Source organism: Eptatretus burgeri, chromosome 4 (assembly GCF_056783735.1).
Source record: "Eptatretus burgeri isolate ZD-2024b chromosome 4, Ebu_testis_v1, whole genome shotgun sequence".
Taxonomy (NCBI): Eukaryota; Metazoa; Chordata; class Myxini; order Myxiniformes; family Myxinidae; genus Eptatretus; species Eptatretus burgeri.
Genome location: NC_140964.1, coordinates 63,163,023 through 63,179,069, shown reverse-complemented (window position 1 = coordinate 63,179,069; position 16,047 = coordinate 63,163,023). Strand labels below are relative to the sequence as shown.

The 16,047-nt window shown below is 42.1% G+C and overlaps 1 protein-coding gene and 1 long non-coding RNA gene across 19 annotated transcripts in view; one reads left to right on the top strand and one right to left on the bottom strand.

The window, feature by feature from the left end:
• The window catches only part of LOC147028201 (supervillin-like), a 196,012-nt gene that overhangs the window by 94,308 nt on the left and 85,657 nt on the right, over positions 1-16,047 (bottom strand). The gene's annotated exons all lie outside the window — the stretch shown is intronic.
• LOC147028202 (uncharacterized) overlaps positions 1-16,047 on the top strand; it is a 34,071-nt gene that overhangs the window by 14,637 nt on the left and 3,387 nt on the right. Inside the window, exons 2-4 of one of the 2 annotated variants that reach the window (XR_015057462.1) lie at positions 7,881-7,956; positions 8,042-8,190; positions 8,372-8,448. This is a non-coding gene — a long non-coding RNA (uncharacterized LOC147028202). Of the gene's footprint in view, positions 1-7,880; positions 7,957-8,041; positions 8,191-8,371; positions 8,449-8,511; positions 8,716-16,047 lie in introns of those variants that run through there. The other variant, XR_015057461.1, reaches the window with a different exon arrangement.

The window sequence follows — 16,047 nt, the reverse complement described above, 5'->3', positions numbered from 1 at the left end:
GAGGTCAAATAAATTATTCCTTTAAATCCAGAACTTTCAGGTTCCTGCAAGAAGAAATACACCAGGTTCTGGGTCGAGGTACATTCAGGTATCTCAACGAGTGAAAGAGCAGGGTATTCTTCAAAGCTTCTGGTCCACCAAGGACCACCATCGAGGTGCCAGAGTGCAGGTCTCAAAAGAGGAAAGGAAGCAATTGAGGATGGTGGAAAGGTGTAAACAAGACTGGTGGAGGTTTACTGTGGAGAGAGAAGATGGAGTTGCACACAGGTAGTGGAAAGTTGTCCTGGTGGTGGTGGTGGTAGATGTGAAGTCTTTGCATGAACAGCTGTCGATGGACAATGATTTACGATCACCAGGCTTCGCTTGGGCCATGTCCAGTGCTTGGCCTCTGCCCTGGGTTCGAGGTTGCTCAGTCTACGGTATGCGCTGCCACCTGACGCGCATTCCTTTGCGCCTGACCACCCACTGGGTGTTGCGCCCAAGGTCGAAGTTCTTCTTTTGTGGTATAGGTGATGCATGTAGAGCCTCAGAGCTGTTCTGCTATGGAGTTTCTGAAGGGGTTGGCTGCCCACAGTGTTTACGGACTCTCAACATGCAATTGTCTGGACTCCGCGCAAACCTTGAGAGAGAATTTCAAAACATTTCAGCCTTCGTACACAGAAGATTCCTTCTGTTAGTGAAACATTTCAACTCCTTATGGTACTGTGAAATAAATTTTTTTAATCGCTTTGCATCTTTTGCTCCACTTTCGTTTTTTGTGCGACTATGAATCTGTGTATGTGTTTGTGGTTGTGGATGGAATTTCGAAACATACTCAGTTGGAATTTGAAAAACCTTACTCTCGTCATTTGTTCCTCTTTTGTCTCACCTGTGGAAACAACTTCCTCAGTCTATCCAATTTCATTCTTCCTTCCAAGGCTTCAAGATGGCTATATGGCTATTTCGCACCTCTTCCCCCTTTCCCATCCACATCTATGAGCTTTTCTACCTTCGTTTACCCTCCTCAATCCCACCCTTTCCTTTTGAGGTTATCTTTCCCCATTCCCTACATCCTCCTGTCCATTTTTTGTTCCATTGCCATTTAATTCCAGATCTTCCATTCCTCTTTCTTCACTCTGTCCCCCCCCCCTATATTTATGTGTTCGAGCATATTCACCCTCCCCCTGTCTTCCTCCCGCTGCCCTCGCTCTCTCCTTCTTCCTCAAAGTGTCTCTCTGTTGTGTCCCTCTACTCTACTGTCATTGTGTTTCCCCTATCGTCCACTACGTTGTACCTCTTCTGTTTGGTGTTCTAGCTCTTCCATGAGCCTCAACTTTGCATTAAATTTGTTTGTATATATTCCTTAATTGCAAATGTTCATTTCATCTATGCTTTGAGAATGATGCCTTGCTGTGCAGCCGATATGTGCAAATCAGCCAAGCACCAAACCCTAACCTTACGTCTCGATGCCGAGAGCTTTAGATTGCATTTGTTTATTTTTCAGATCCACACTCCCATGTGACTGCACAAAAACACAATTGTAATCACAATTCAAATGCATCATTGCTGAGCACTCGATTCTTCCCAACTAAACCTCGAATGTCAGATTGAATTAGGCTTTAACATTCATCGCCGAAGGTATAACATGTCCAGCATTTAAAAGCTCATCTCCTTAGCCGTGTTATAAAGATACGAGTTCTCTTGCAAGGAACTTCAACACAAGAGGCCATGAGGCCCATCAGGCCTCCACAAAGGTTGCCAACCTATGATTGTTTGTCTGCGCTCCATCGTTTTAAAATGCTGAATGTCGACCAAGGAAGCAGCACATATTGGTTCACGAGTCAGTAAGTGACCACTATATTCGGTATAGGTGTGTGTCTGTCTGTCTGTCTGTCTGTCTGTCCCGAGCATAGCTCCGTGGGTTTTGATCCGATCTTGATAAAATTAGGGTGCGAGGTTTGTATCATGATCTAGTTGTGTTTTCTGGAGAATGAGTGTGCTGCGCCCATTATGGGCGGAGCCACGCCCAAAAAACGTGTTTTTAGGGGAAGCCGATTTCAAGTTACATCTTCTCCGAGGGGGTTTGTCGAATCTGGCAGGGGTTTCGGTATTTGGTTAGCCCAATGGCACCTGCATAGCCCCACGGAGCTCGATTTTTCATTTTTGTCCCACGGTCAAGGTCACAAGGTCATGAACTTAGAAAATATCCAAAAAAATCAATAAATTGGGCATCGAGCTCCGAGGGTTTTCAACTGTTTCAAATGAAAATTGGTATGCAAGTCGTGCTCTTTGAGTACTGCAACTTTCATCATCTACGTTTTTCCCGATTCCCGCCAGTTTGCCCGTGGCATCCCCTCGAAGGTCAAAAAATAAAAAAGGCGAACCGTGTACATTGCTCGTGAACCATCGCCGTCTCCAGACTAGTCATTTTTTAAAGTGTGACTCGGCCGAGGTTATAACTGCCGAACTCCCAGACTCGGAACGGACCCGCTAATCATTACACCACCTCACTGAAGTACTGTTGCCTTATTCTAGCATTTGAGATCATCAAGGACACAGAATTGGTTTCCCTTCGTATATGAATAAAGCCATTCACATGAAGCATGCAAAACCACCTGGCCAACTTGTTTATACTGCAGAAGCCGCGAAAGAGGCATAACCGCTTGGCTAACCCTTGTGACCACAGCAGTGGGTAAAATTAATTGCTGTTGTGGTCATTCCTGATTGCAGTGCCGGTCATTTTCCACATTACTGAAGCAATAGGCTTCATGGAGGCTATGGCTTTTCTCAGAAAGGATTAAGCTGCCGTCATGTCTGCATTCGGGGGAGCTCTTTGTGTTATCCAGTTCTCATCTCATGAGGGAAACAACCAGCCAAATCCCAGGTGCTTAATGATGCAATATCCCCATCTAATTACGCCAACATGCAATAACTCCAAAACAACTGAAAGTGATATCATCATGGGTCAGGTCCTGAAGAGTGTAGACACAGGTGGATATCTACAATAATAAATGTGTGTGTGTGTGTGTGTGTGTGTGTGTGTGTGTGTGTGTGTGTGTGTGTGTGTGTGTGTGTGTGTGTGTGTGTGTGTGTGTGTGTGTGTGTGTGAGAGTCAGTCAATCCGTGTTTGTGTCTCCAAGTCAGTCAATAACTCCAAAACCATGAAACCTCGCAAGCCAAAACTTTGCATGCATACGAAGAGGACTCCAAAGGAGTGCATGAATCAAAACTTGGTGTTTAGCTAAATGTAAACACCCCTTTTGAAGATAATTTTCGGGTGCTTATCACAAAAAATAACAAAATAAGTCTTAAAAAATATGGCGGTACGCAACCTTTGTCAACCCTCTGTCACACTGATGGATTATTAAGCCACCATTTTGTTCGGCCTACTCAAAAATGCCTGGGACTTGGAACCACAATTACCTCTGACGATCTAATTAAAGTATATAATCAATATCTGGTTTCTGATTTGAGGATCAGATCTCGTGGACTAAATAATTGTCAAAATCTGAAGTGAAATCTGAAAACTTAAATAAATCAGCGCTTCTTATAACTAAGCATCCATCCTTTTGCCCTGTCATCTTAATTCATACCTCCATAGGATAGGGTGTCACTCTACTGGGACCTGTGACACTTGTCGGAAACCCGAAGATTGGATCCATATATTTTTTAAATTCCTTCTCTGTGACGGACCCAGATTGCACTCAGCAAGGTGGTTCTGAGATTTTTAAAAGAGAGTGGGAAATCCACAATGGTATTATGGATTGGCTTCGGATTTGAGAATCAGATCTTGTGGACTAAATAACTGTCGAAATCTTTCATAAAATCTGAAAATTTTAAGAATTCAGTGATTATTACAACCAAGCATATTTATTTATTTATTTATTTATTTATTTATTTATTTAAGAAACGCTGTCATCCCTCCTTCTGCTCTGTCGTCTTAATTCATACCTCCTTAGGATACGGTGTCGCTCTACTGGGACCTGTGATACTTGTAGGAAACCCAAATATTTGACCATCTGTGTTTTAAAATTCCCTCTATACGACAGACCCACAGTGCATCTATTTCAAAGTATTAAAGAGGTGGGGATTGGCATCTCGGATCTGCCAAACATTTTTGGCCATTTGAAGCAGAAGCATTCCCCATTCTGCAATGTGGTTATGAGATTTTTTAAAACAGAGCGAGAAATCCATATAGTATTACAGATTACCAAAAGGCTCCTTCGTTCACCACCGTGATGTCTGGGCTCGTGGCCTATATAGAGAATCGCACCTCTGAAAAAGTCATGAAGAAGAAGAAGATGAAGGAGAATGAGAATGAGGAGAAAAAGAATGAGGAGAAGAAGGAGAAGGAGGAGAAGAAGGAGAAGGATAGGAAGAGGAAGAGGGAGAAGGAGGAGAAGATCTCTCCCCCATTTTCAGCGAAGCAAAGGGTGGAATTTGTTAGCAGTTGGTATTTTTAGGGTGGAATTTTTAGAGAGACTGGCGATGTGGCCCCGCAATGTTCAGACATGTCTTTGCGCCACAAAGGTTACTGGGAATCCCCAGCGGAGCATCACGGCCAAAACACCTATCTTGATGAGGTTGAAATCAAATCAATTTTAATGTCACTCATCACACAACGTCCCCGACTGGGCCTTAAACCATCCTCGCCCGGAATGGCTCCTGCTTGGTAACCCCGTGCCCACACAGACACGGAGGATAGAACAACATAATGGCGTTGTGCGATGCTATAGTGCCAAGTGAGTGACGTGGTGAGGTGATATGAACGACGAGGTATTACGATGCAGTTCAGTCACGTGCGCTACCCCTCACTACATACAGTATTAATTCACAGGCCAAAAAAATGAATGTGCGTGTGTGTGCATGCGTGCGTGTGTGCGTGCATATGTGTGTTGTTCAGTCCCATGCTGCAGTGCAGTATTAATTCACAGGCAAAAAATGATAATATAAGAGAGTGTGAGTGTTGTGATTTAGCTTAAGCATTTGAACATTGGTATTGCAGCACTCTCTGAGGTTTGGAGACCGGATAGTGACGAGATCATGGTGGGTGGTTACACCTACGATTGGTCTGGTTACCATGCCCAAGGAGTTGCGGTAGCTGTGTCCAATAAGTTGACTCCAATGACAATTGAGGTAACACAGGTCAATGAGCATATTATGAGAGTAAAGATTCGTCCCTCCTTGGGTGTTGTTTCCCTGGTCTCTGTTTATGCTCCGACTGAGACGAGTGATCTCACCGTGAAGGACACATTCAATGCCACGCTTCAGTCTGTGGTTGATCAGTGTCCCAGATGAGATATTCTTCTAGTCTTGGGGGATTTCATTGCATCGACTGGATCTGGTGGGGATGGTTATGAGACATGTATTGGTCCCCATTGGGTCTGCAACTGTGAACCAGAATAGCACCAAGTTCCTTGACTTTGCAAGAAGTCATAGACTTAAGGTGGCTGGTTCCTGGTTTCAGCGTCCACAAGCTCATCGCTGGATTTGGTATTCCAATGCTGGCAGTGTGGCAAAGGAGATTGACCATGTGCTCGATGATGGTCGCTGGAGGATGATCCAGAACTGCAGGGTCTACCGGAGTGCTCAGTTCCTCAACACCGACCACAGGCTTGTGGTAGCAACTCTGAAGTTGCAGCTTGAATGTATGAGAATGGTACCATCCCAGCCTAGGGTGGATGTTAGCAAGCTCAAGGATGCGAGGGTAGCTGCGTAGTTTGTGAACAGGTCGAGTGGAGATTTGGGGGGTCTGGTTGCTTTTGGGAATCCTGAGGAGTTGTGGAGTGCCTTCAAGACCATCATCATTAATGTTGCCAGTGGATGTCGTGGAACTCTCCGAAGGGCGAAGAAGAATTTTTGTCTCTCAAGGGACACTGGATACCATTGGCCAGAGTCGCAGGGCCAGGCTGAATGGCAGAGCTGAGCCGTTCAGGGAGTTGAGGCATAAAATTGTACGTGCGCTAAGGGTGGACAAGGAGGCCTATGTGCGAGGAATATGTGAGGGGGTTGAGCATCACCTGTGGTCAAGTGATTGTTGTCATGCTTACAGGGGAAATCGCGCATTGCGTTCATCCAAGCCCATCCCTCGGTGTACTACAGTTAGGGTGGAAAGGGAGGGGGGGTGGGATCTTGACAGAGGAGTCCGAAGTGAAGGCTTGCTGGGTCGGTTACTTTGAGCGGCTGTACCAGGCTGATCCATCAGCTGTCGAGTTGGATGTCAGGGTTGTTACTATCCCTATTGCTGACCCTCCAATCAACTGTGATCCACCTTCGTTTGTGGAAGCACAGGTAGTGGTGAGTCGGGTGAAAAGGGTAATGCTCGTGGGATCTTTGGCATCCATGCTGAACTTCTCAAGGCTCGTGGAAATGCTGTACTCATGTCGTTGCATGCACTTCTGTGCATGCAGTTCTTGTAGTCACTTGAGCGGAGACTCTGGATATCCCTTTGGGGGCCCTCAGGATGCTGAATGAGGAGTCGGAGCTGCTGGGATTACAGGTTTCCTGGATAAAAACTAAGATTCAGGCTTTCAATGACATCTTGGATGCTGCTATCTTGTCTGTACCCGTTTGTGGTGAGGATGTTGAGGTCACGGAGAGATTCTCTAACCTTGGCAGTCATATTCATGTCTTTGCTGGCTGTGATCCAGAGGTCAACAGACATCTGGATCAGGCCTGCGGAGTCATGGATTCACTCGAACATGGGGTGTGGTACCTGTGCAGGAGAATGAACGACCGAGTCTTCAGGTCCTTGGTGCTTTCAGTCTTGCTCTACGGATGTGAGACTTGGACTCTGTCCAGGGATCCGAGTTGGAGACTTAATTCCTTTGGTACCAGGTCTTTTCAGAGAATTCTTGGCTACCCCTGGTCGGACTGTGTCCAATGTGCGGTTGCTGAAAGAGACTCAAATGAGATTTGTTACCTGCATCATCCGTGAGCTTCAGCTGTGGCTGTATGGACTTGTGGCTCGTTTGCCTGATGCTGACCCTGCTCACCAGATTCTCTCAGCGAGGGAGCCTCGTAAGTGGAGGAGGCCAATGGGCTGACCACGAAAGTCGAGGATAAATGGGATTTCTGTGGCAGCCATTCAAATGAATGGGGGGAAGGGAAAAAACTTTCTGACTCAAGCCCCAAAAGCCCAAAATAGGAGACTGATTTTCTCCCCACCTATCCCATTTCCTCCCATACAAGCAAATGTAAAATTGAGACTGACTCAAGCCCCAAAAGCCCAAAATAGGAGACTGATTTTCAAACCCTCCCATACAATCAAATGCAAAATTGAGACTGACTCAAGCCCCAAAAGCCCAAAATAGGAGACTGATTTTCTCCCCACCTATCCCCTTCCCTCCCATACAAGCAAATGTAAAATTGAGACTTACTGATTAAAGCACTTCTTCCCTTTCATATTTTCATTCCACTCAAAGAGCGAACCAATGAATATTTGTCCATGTTCTACTTTGGGGAATAACTTCATTTTCCAATTACATTCATTTCCAGAGTATATTCACTTTATCTCTTCAAGAATGAAAGAAAAGGTTATTTCTCCTTCGGTTTTGTAAAATGAGGAAGTGTTTTTAGGAGCACAGTCGTGCCATGAAAATGAGGAAGTATTCTGTGCCCATGTTTCTCGTGGTTATATTTTAAATCATCAGAACACTAACAGAACAAAGTTTAGCTAAAACAGCTTTTAAACGTAGGTTTTATAAAAATCATTCAAAGCAAGATGTTTCATTTTCGTGTTAAAATGAGTCATTTTGAAGTCAGCCAAGCTGCCTCGACCGAACCAAGCCAAAAAAAATTCCGGTCATTTCCTATGTGGGAACACACCCTGGAAAAACCATTGTTCTGTAATCTCCCATTACGTCATCAAGTTGCTTATTTAAACCAACTTGTGTGCCCAGCGTGTTTCATTCAGAGAATGGATTGTGCAGAGGAGTACTCCAACCTTACGGATCAATCGTTTTCACAATATGACAGGTGAGATCTCAACCCAATTCATTATTTGTTGTTTCAAACAGAATTAAATCACGATACAACTAATAATTAGTTTTTTTTCTTACAGGTTGCCCCCAATAAGAACATCGTTGATAGCTGATGATGAAAATGAATTATTTGAATTACACGACGAGTGGAAAGAAATGAACGATATTTTTCTTGGATGGTAAAAGAAATTCCCTCACGTCCTTTGATCTTGAATGACCTGAGACCAAGGTGAGAAAATTATCGCTCTGTGTGTTTGTGTGTGTGTGTGTGTGTGTGTGTGTGTGTGTGTGTGTGTGTGTGTGTGTGTATTTGTGCATGTGTGTGTGTGGTATGTGTGTGTGTGCATGTGTGTGTGTATGTCTCTGTCTTTGACTCATTATTATTATTATTATTATTTTTTTTTTTTCAGTTTAAACACCTGTCTGGATGAACCAAACACACAACTTAATCTTCTGGAGGAATCTGACATGACACTATCTTCTGGAGGTAAAAGTTATATTCATTATTTTATTAATACCCTAATTGTTCTTCACTCTTTGTTTTGAACAGAATATGTTGATCGAGTTTCAGAATCACAAGACATCTAAAGCAGACTGCTGGGAAAGATCGTCCATTCTCGCAACTGAATATTTACCCAAAGAAAAATGTTTCATATTTTCAATCTTGATTAATTATATTCGCTTTGCTTTCAATTATTTAATTCTTAATTATAAAAAAGAATAAAGGAAGTGCAAATGAGGGGCAGGGGGGTAGGTGGGCTCCCCCAATGATCCACCACCCCCTCCCCTCCCTGTGTGTGTGTGGGGAAGGGTGGGGGGTGGGATGAGGGGGTGGTGGGTCGAAGGTGGGGGTGCACGGGGGAGGCTTGTGTGGGTGGGTGGGGCTTGTGTGGGTGGAGCTTGTGTGTATGGGGTTTGTGCGGATGGGTGGGGTTTGTGTGGGTGGGTGGGGTTTGCATGGGTGGAGCTTGTGTGGATGGGTGGGGCTTGTATGTATGGGGTTTGTGTGGATGGGTGGGGTTTGTGTGGGTGGGGCTTGTGTGGGTGGAGCTTGTGTGTATGGGGTTTGTGTGGATGTGGTTTGTGTAGGTGGAGCAATTTTTTTTAATTAAATAAACATGTTGTATGTGGGGAACTAATTAACTAATTACTAATTATGTGGATATGATGGATGTGGATGTGGCTTATGTGGGTGGTATTTGTGTGGGTGGACTGTGGAGCTTGTGTGGGTGAGCTTGTGTGGATGTGGCTTTTGTGGGTGGGGATTATGTGGATGGGTGGGGCTTGTGTGGGTGGTGTTTGTGTGGGTGGGGCTTGTGTGGGAGAAGTCAAAAAGGGGCGGACTTTAAAAAGGGGTGGAGTCAAATTATTTATTTATTTTTGTCTTTTGTAATTCCTGTGAATAAAATGAACCTAAAATCTCTTCCCCCTTTAAATTACATAATTTGTAAGTCCAAGGAACTGTATCTATTACATCAATGATTTAAAAAAAGTTCATTTGTCCATCGCTTAGTATAACCTTTTTCAAAATGAGATTTCCACCTATATGTTCTTACTATATCACCAACTTTGAACTTAGGCTTTCTGACATTAATCTCTTTTTTCTACTCTAATTTTGTGAATATTTATGATGGTTTCGTATTCGTTGAGGGATGAATCGTATCATTATACTTATCTACAATGTCCTGAATTTAAGATAACCATTGTTGAGAACCGAGTTGAGTGAATTTTTTATATAGTCTCTCTTTTAAAGTGCGATTGAATTGCTCAATAACAACCGCTTTTCCCTCATTAAAGGTACTGTATAATATAATGTTGTTGTTTTTAAGAAAATTCAAAAATGTTTTGTTGTAGAACTCTGTACCCTCATCAGTCCCCAATTTTTTAGGTTTTCTCTTGCTTTTATTAAATATCTGTTAAAAGGCTAACATAAGAATATTACCTCTTTTGTTTTTCAAAGGGACAACCGACGCATATCGATTCCTCAAATCAATAACGGTTAAAGCATACTTGCACCCCTTATCATTATTGAGTCCAATCAAATCAGCGGACCAGATATAATCAACTTCCTTGGAGTAAACCTTCCTTCTATGAAACTTTGTGATTTTTGGTTTATGTAATTCATCAGCTAATTGCTCTTCAATCTTAATGACATCATTAGAGCCTATAAGTTTTTTGAATTTCCCAGCCCAAGTTTCAATTTAGCATTGATCATCTTCTTCACGATGAACCTATCAACGTTTTCTCTCAAGGTTGGATTTTGTATCAGAGACAAATTATACAACATTTCTCTATCGGCTTCATGTTTTTCTTCCAACGTTGTGTTATTTCCATAATCAATATCGTGTCTCATGCACACTTCACAAACCCTATTGAAAGGTTTGCTCCACGGTTTAGGATCGTCAGCTTCATCTAATCCAGGAGCTTAATCCAGCTTATCCAGCTTAATCCAGCTTAATCTAATCCACGTCGGGAACGTGTGGCTCGCGAGCCAGGTGTGGCTCTTTTGATGATTGCATCTGGCTCGCAGATAAAATTGGAGTTTGAAACTTTGAAAGCCCAATATTTCTCGCGGAAGCTTTACCTATAGTTTGAATGGTGTCGTGCTTCATTCACGTGCAGGGCTGAACTTGGCAGAAGGAGAGAAGAAAAAACGCCTCCGAATGGGCTGAAGCGGTTTTTGTTTCGTCCAGTCATGTGGCCGAGGCGACTCGTGATTTCGGTTCCTCTAATGACGTGCCGCCGCCGAGATGCGTAGCGGAATTCATCTCGACCAATCACGCGCCACCGCTGAGGCGACAGCATCCCAGAGTCGGCCGGCCGCGCCGCACCTCTCGAGTATATAAGCCCGTGCGCAGGCCAGCCAGACTCACTATTTGCCAAGCCTCAGTTGAGGTCAACATCTCTCTCTCTCTCTCTCTCTCTCTCTCTCTCTCTCTCTCTCTCTCTCTCTCTCTCTCTCTCTCTCTCTCTCTCTCTCTCTCTCTCATTTGCTCAAAGCTAACCCTTCGACGAAGAAGATGGCGAAAAGAAAAAAAAGATGAGGAGTATCGTACATTTCAGGACAAATGGGCCGAAGAATTCGCCTTTGTGGAGAGAGCAGGTTCTGTGGTGTGTCGAATTTGCAATGACAAAATTGCATCGATGAAACGGTCGAATATAAAAGCGGCACTTCAACACACGCCATGCTACCTTTGCATCAAAATACCCTGCGGGAGACAGCAGAAAGAAAGCGTGCCAAGAGCTACTGAGCAGGGTCCAAGCCAGCCAGCAGCAACTCCGCGTATGGACCCGGCAAGGTGACTATAATTCCGCTAGCTTTGCTGGATCTTTAGCAATAGTGAGGAACGGAAAACCATTCACAGATGGCGAGTATGCTAAAACGTTCATGCTGAATGTAGCCAATGAACTTTTTGATGATCTTCCGAACAAAGACATGATAATTATACGGATACAAGACATGCCTCTGTCGGCAAGAGCTGTTCATGATCGTACCATCATGATGGCAAACCAAGTGGAGGAAACGCAAGTGAAGGGCATAAATACAGCGCCGTTCTTTTCCCTGGCTTTGGATGAGTCAACAGACGTAAGCCATTTGTCGCAGTTCAGTGTGATTGCAAGATATGCTGCTGGTGATGCACTGTGTGAAGAAAGTCTTGCTGTTCTGCCAATGAAAGGGTCCACAAGAAGTGAGTATTTATTCAAGTCTTTCATGGAGTTCGCTCAAGAAAAAAAAAATCTAGCTATGGATAAACTTATCTCAGTGTGTACTGATGGTGCTCCGTGTATGGTGGGGAAAAACAAAGGATTTGTGGCGCTTCTCCGTGAACATGAAAATAGACCCATCCTAAGTTTCCATTGCATTCTACACCAGGAGGCACTTTGTGCTCAGATGTGTGATGGGCAGCTTGGCGAAGTGATGTCGCTGGTCATTCGTGTGATCAACTTTATTGTTGCCCGAGCCTTAAATGGTCGCCAGTTTAAAACACTGCTGGATGAAGTTGGAAATAACTATCACGGTCTGCTTTTGCACAGCAATGTGCGTTGGTTGTCAAGAGCGAAGGTGCTTAGCCGTTTTGCGGCTTGCCTGAAAGAAATCCGGACTTTCCTTGAAATGAAAGGGATTGAGCATCCTGAGCTAGCCAAACTGAGTGGCTCCTCAAGTTTTACTATCTCGTGGATATGACTGAACATCTGAACCAGCTCAACGTGAAAATGCAAGGCATTGGAAATACAGTGTTATCCCTTCAACAAGCCGTGTTTGCTTTTGAAAACAAGCTGGAGCTCTTTATCATGGATCTTGAAACAGGTCGTTTACTACATTTTGAAAAACTGAGACAATTTAAAGATGCATGCACACAAGTGAGCCTACTCAAAACTTTGATCTCCACCAGTTAGCTGGCTTCACATCCAGTCTCCTACAGTCATTCAAAGCACGCTTTGGAGAATTTCGTGAGCACACTCGTCTTTTTAAGTTCATCACCCATCCAAACGAGTGTTCACTGAACACAGCCGACCTGAGTTACATTCCTGGTGTCTCCGTCAGAGATTTTGAAGCAGAAGTGGCTGACCTGAAGGCCTCAGACATGTGGGTGAATAAGTTCAAGTCACTGAATGAAGATTTGGAAAGAATCGCACGACAGAAAGCGGAGTTGGCGAGCAAGCACATGTGGACAGAAATGAAAAAAAAATTCAACCCGAAGACCAGCTGATTATCAAAACTTGGAACGCGCTTCCTGTCACATACCTCACACTGCAGCGTGTGAGTATTGCTGTATTGACCTTGTTTGGATCTACGTATGCATGTGAGCAGTCATTCTCACATCTTAAAAACATCAAGTCCAACCTACGATCATGTCTAACGGATGAAAGCCTCAATGCTTGCATGAAGCTTAACCTCACCAAGTACCAACCAGACTACAAAGCCATCAGCAAATCCATGCAGCACCAGAAGTCCCATTAATGGTGAGTATTATACCATTAATGGGATTATTTAAACAAATAAATTCAAAGGCTTATTATACTCACATTTAGTTGAATTCAGTCTTAAAATATATTATATGGCTCTCACTGAAATAGATTTCCAAATATTTTGCTTTCATGGCTCTCTGAGTCAAAAACGTTCCCGACCCCTGATCTAATCTTTTATTCAAGTTTGTTCCTGGACCACAGAAAGAATACCCAGGTAGATGGAATTCCCCTGGTATTCCAGTAGTTGTAAATTTACTTCCTGATAAAAACTTTTGCATATCTCCCCTACGTTTGTGTTTGGATATAAATTTACTCTTTTTAGAGCCACACACTGAACATATGCCTTTTTGTATGACCCTGTTATTTTTATTTTTGAAATATGAGATTTTTTAGTATTAGTTTTCCTTTTACATTTGAGACAATAACTCATTTATTTATGAGAAAAATTCCTACAGAGTGCGAAAACCTTTTTAGTTTCCAACATGCACAATTGAATCTTAATTTTTAAGACATAAAGAATCCTCAGAAATTCAAGCGGAGCTGGAGGTGGCAGAGTTAAAGATGCTGCGATTCTTGTTGGGAGTGACGAGGATGGACAGGATAAGGAATGAGTATATTAGAGGGACAGCGCAGGTAGGACAGTTTGGAGACAAAGTGAGAGAGGCGAGATTGAGATGGTTTGGACATGTGCTCAGGAGGGAAGCGGAGTATATCAGGAGAAGGATGTTGATGATGGAGCCATTAGGCAGGAGGAGAAGAGGAAGGCCAAAGAAGAGGTTCATGGATACGGTGAGGGCGGACATGCGGGTGGTTGGAGTGTCAATGGAAGATGTGGAGGATAGAGCGAAATGGAGATGGTTGATCCGCTGTGGCGACCCCTAACGGGAGCGAGCCGAAAGAAGAAGAACAAGAAGAAGAAGAAGAAGAAAGAATACTCAGAAATGTCTTCACTCTCTCCTCCATTAACTCAAGAAAAAAAATATAAAACTTTAATCAAAGTCAATCACACCAACATCATCAATAATATAATATTTTCCTTCCTTCTCTTCTTTATCTCCACTTTCTCGTTTATATCTTCTCCCTGAAACCGATGTTAAGTCTTGACGCAAATATTTCTAATAGACTTGCCAATTCTTTGCTTTCCTCCTCACTGCATTGAGATTGATTAATTTTCTGTAATACCTTCGATCTTTTCAAAATCTCACTGGTTTCCGTATTTTTATATTTATTTATTCTCTCTCTTTCCTCCCTCTCCTCCTTCTCTCTTGTCTCAGTTTCTTCAACTCCTTCCTCATCCCTTACTATCGTTGAATCACTTTCACCCCATATAGAATATCATACATATATTCATCAGCATTTATTGTTATTCCTGCATCCAATTTTTTTTTTTTTTTACAACAGGAAACCAATAAAATTTCTACTGAATTTCTAATAGAGCATTGCATTTTCTGAACTTAATTTTTTTTTCATTATTTAACATTTTAGTTAAATCCAAAGTTGTTGGTTTATAAACATCAGTATAAACCCAATCGTTTATTGAAAATACCTCATTCTTATGTTGTAGAACATATTTATTAAAATACCGAATACTCTTTTCTTGAAGGTATGCTTGGACACAGAAAGGATAATTTTATTGAAGCCTTCTTGCTGTCATTTATGTATTGGAAATATATGACAGATTAATATAATGACAGGAAATACCTCCCCATCTTCCCATAGCTAAATCAGTTTGTATTTCCTTACTTATTATATATAATCCTGTTCTTTGTGTTTTCATGATATATACTAAGGCAAAACCATTATTGATCTTACCCTTATTAAATTCTTTTATTTGTTGTTTGCTAATCGTGCTTCCACAAAATTCATTCCCAACACCAAGTGGATAACATTCTTCTTTACAAGACTGATTGAATTGTTCCAGGTATTCTCGATTAATTTTAAATGACCAATTATACCCTAAATCATTCATATCATATCCCCATTGTTCTATTCTCATACAAACGATACGCTCTTTTTATGAAATTTTATTTAAATTGGAACTGTGAATTATGTATGTCCTGGAGATAAAATCAACACTTCTGTATCTTTGGAATACACGGCCATTTTATTTAAGGATATATATTGTGATAAATCACTTAATCTCACCAAGTCATTCGCGTCAGTCGGGCTTGGATAATTTATTAATTTATAATCATTTTTCATATTCATATTTTTTGCTATGCTATATTTCTCGTTGAGCCTGTGCCTTTGTGTAATAATTTGATAAATCAATATTCAGTTCTTGGGATACACCAAAGATAGATAGAACCATCTTTACCAACATAAGTCATTTATATTAGATAAAAAAGAATGTCATTACAAAATTTATTTTTGTTGAGTTGAAATAACACATATAGACATAATTGACCACAACACTTGGAATTTAATTATTGGACTTGAAATGTTTGATAAACACAATTCTGTAAGAATTTTATTACTTCAACAGGTGGTGGAAGACCAAAACTATCAAAATAATATTTGTCTTGACTATTAAAAATACAAACCCAATGAGAACCGTTCCCATTATTATCTTCTAAGTTCATAATAATATTCTTTGTATGTTTTGACACATTTGTTAATTCATCTCTCATACAAATAACAACATTATGAGTCGTAGATTAATGGGGTTTCTGATACATCCATGCAAATGAATGGGGAAAATGGCGAAAACTCTATGAATTGAATCCCGAAAACCCCTAAACAGGAGACTGATTCCTCCACCCCCCCCATACAAATATATAGGGAGAACTCTCTGACTCGAGACCCATCAGGACAAAAAGAGGAGAATGATTTTCTGCCATACAAGCTCATGTTAAATTGAGACTGTTTCAGGGCCCAAAAAACCTCATACAAATTAATAGGGGAAGCTTTCTTGCTCAAGGCCCATCAGGTCAAAAGAGGAGAATGATTTTCTCTCCCCCCTCTGACTCTCCGACTCTCGGCCCATGGGGTCAAAAGAAGAGATCGATCTCTGCCCCATTACTTACTGATTTACTTTTATACTTTCATTCCATTAAAAGAGAGAGCCAATGAATATTTGATCATGTTCTACTTCAGGTAATAAATTAATTTTGCT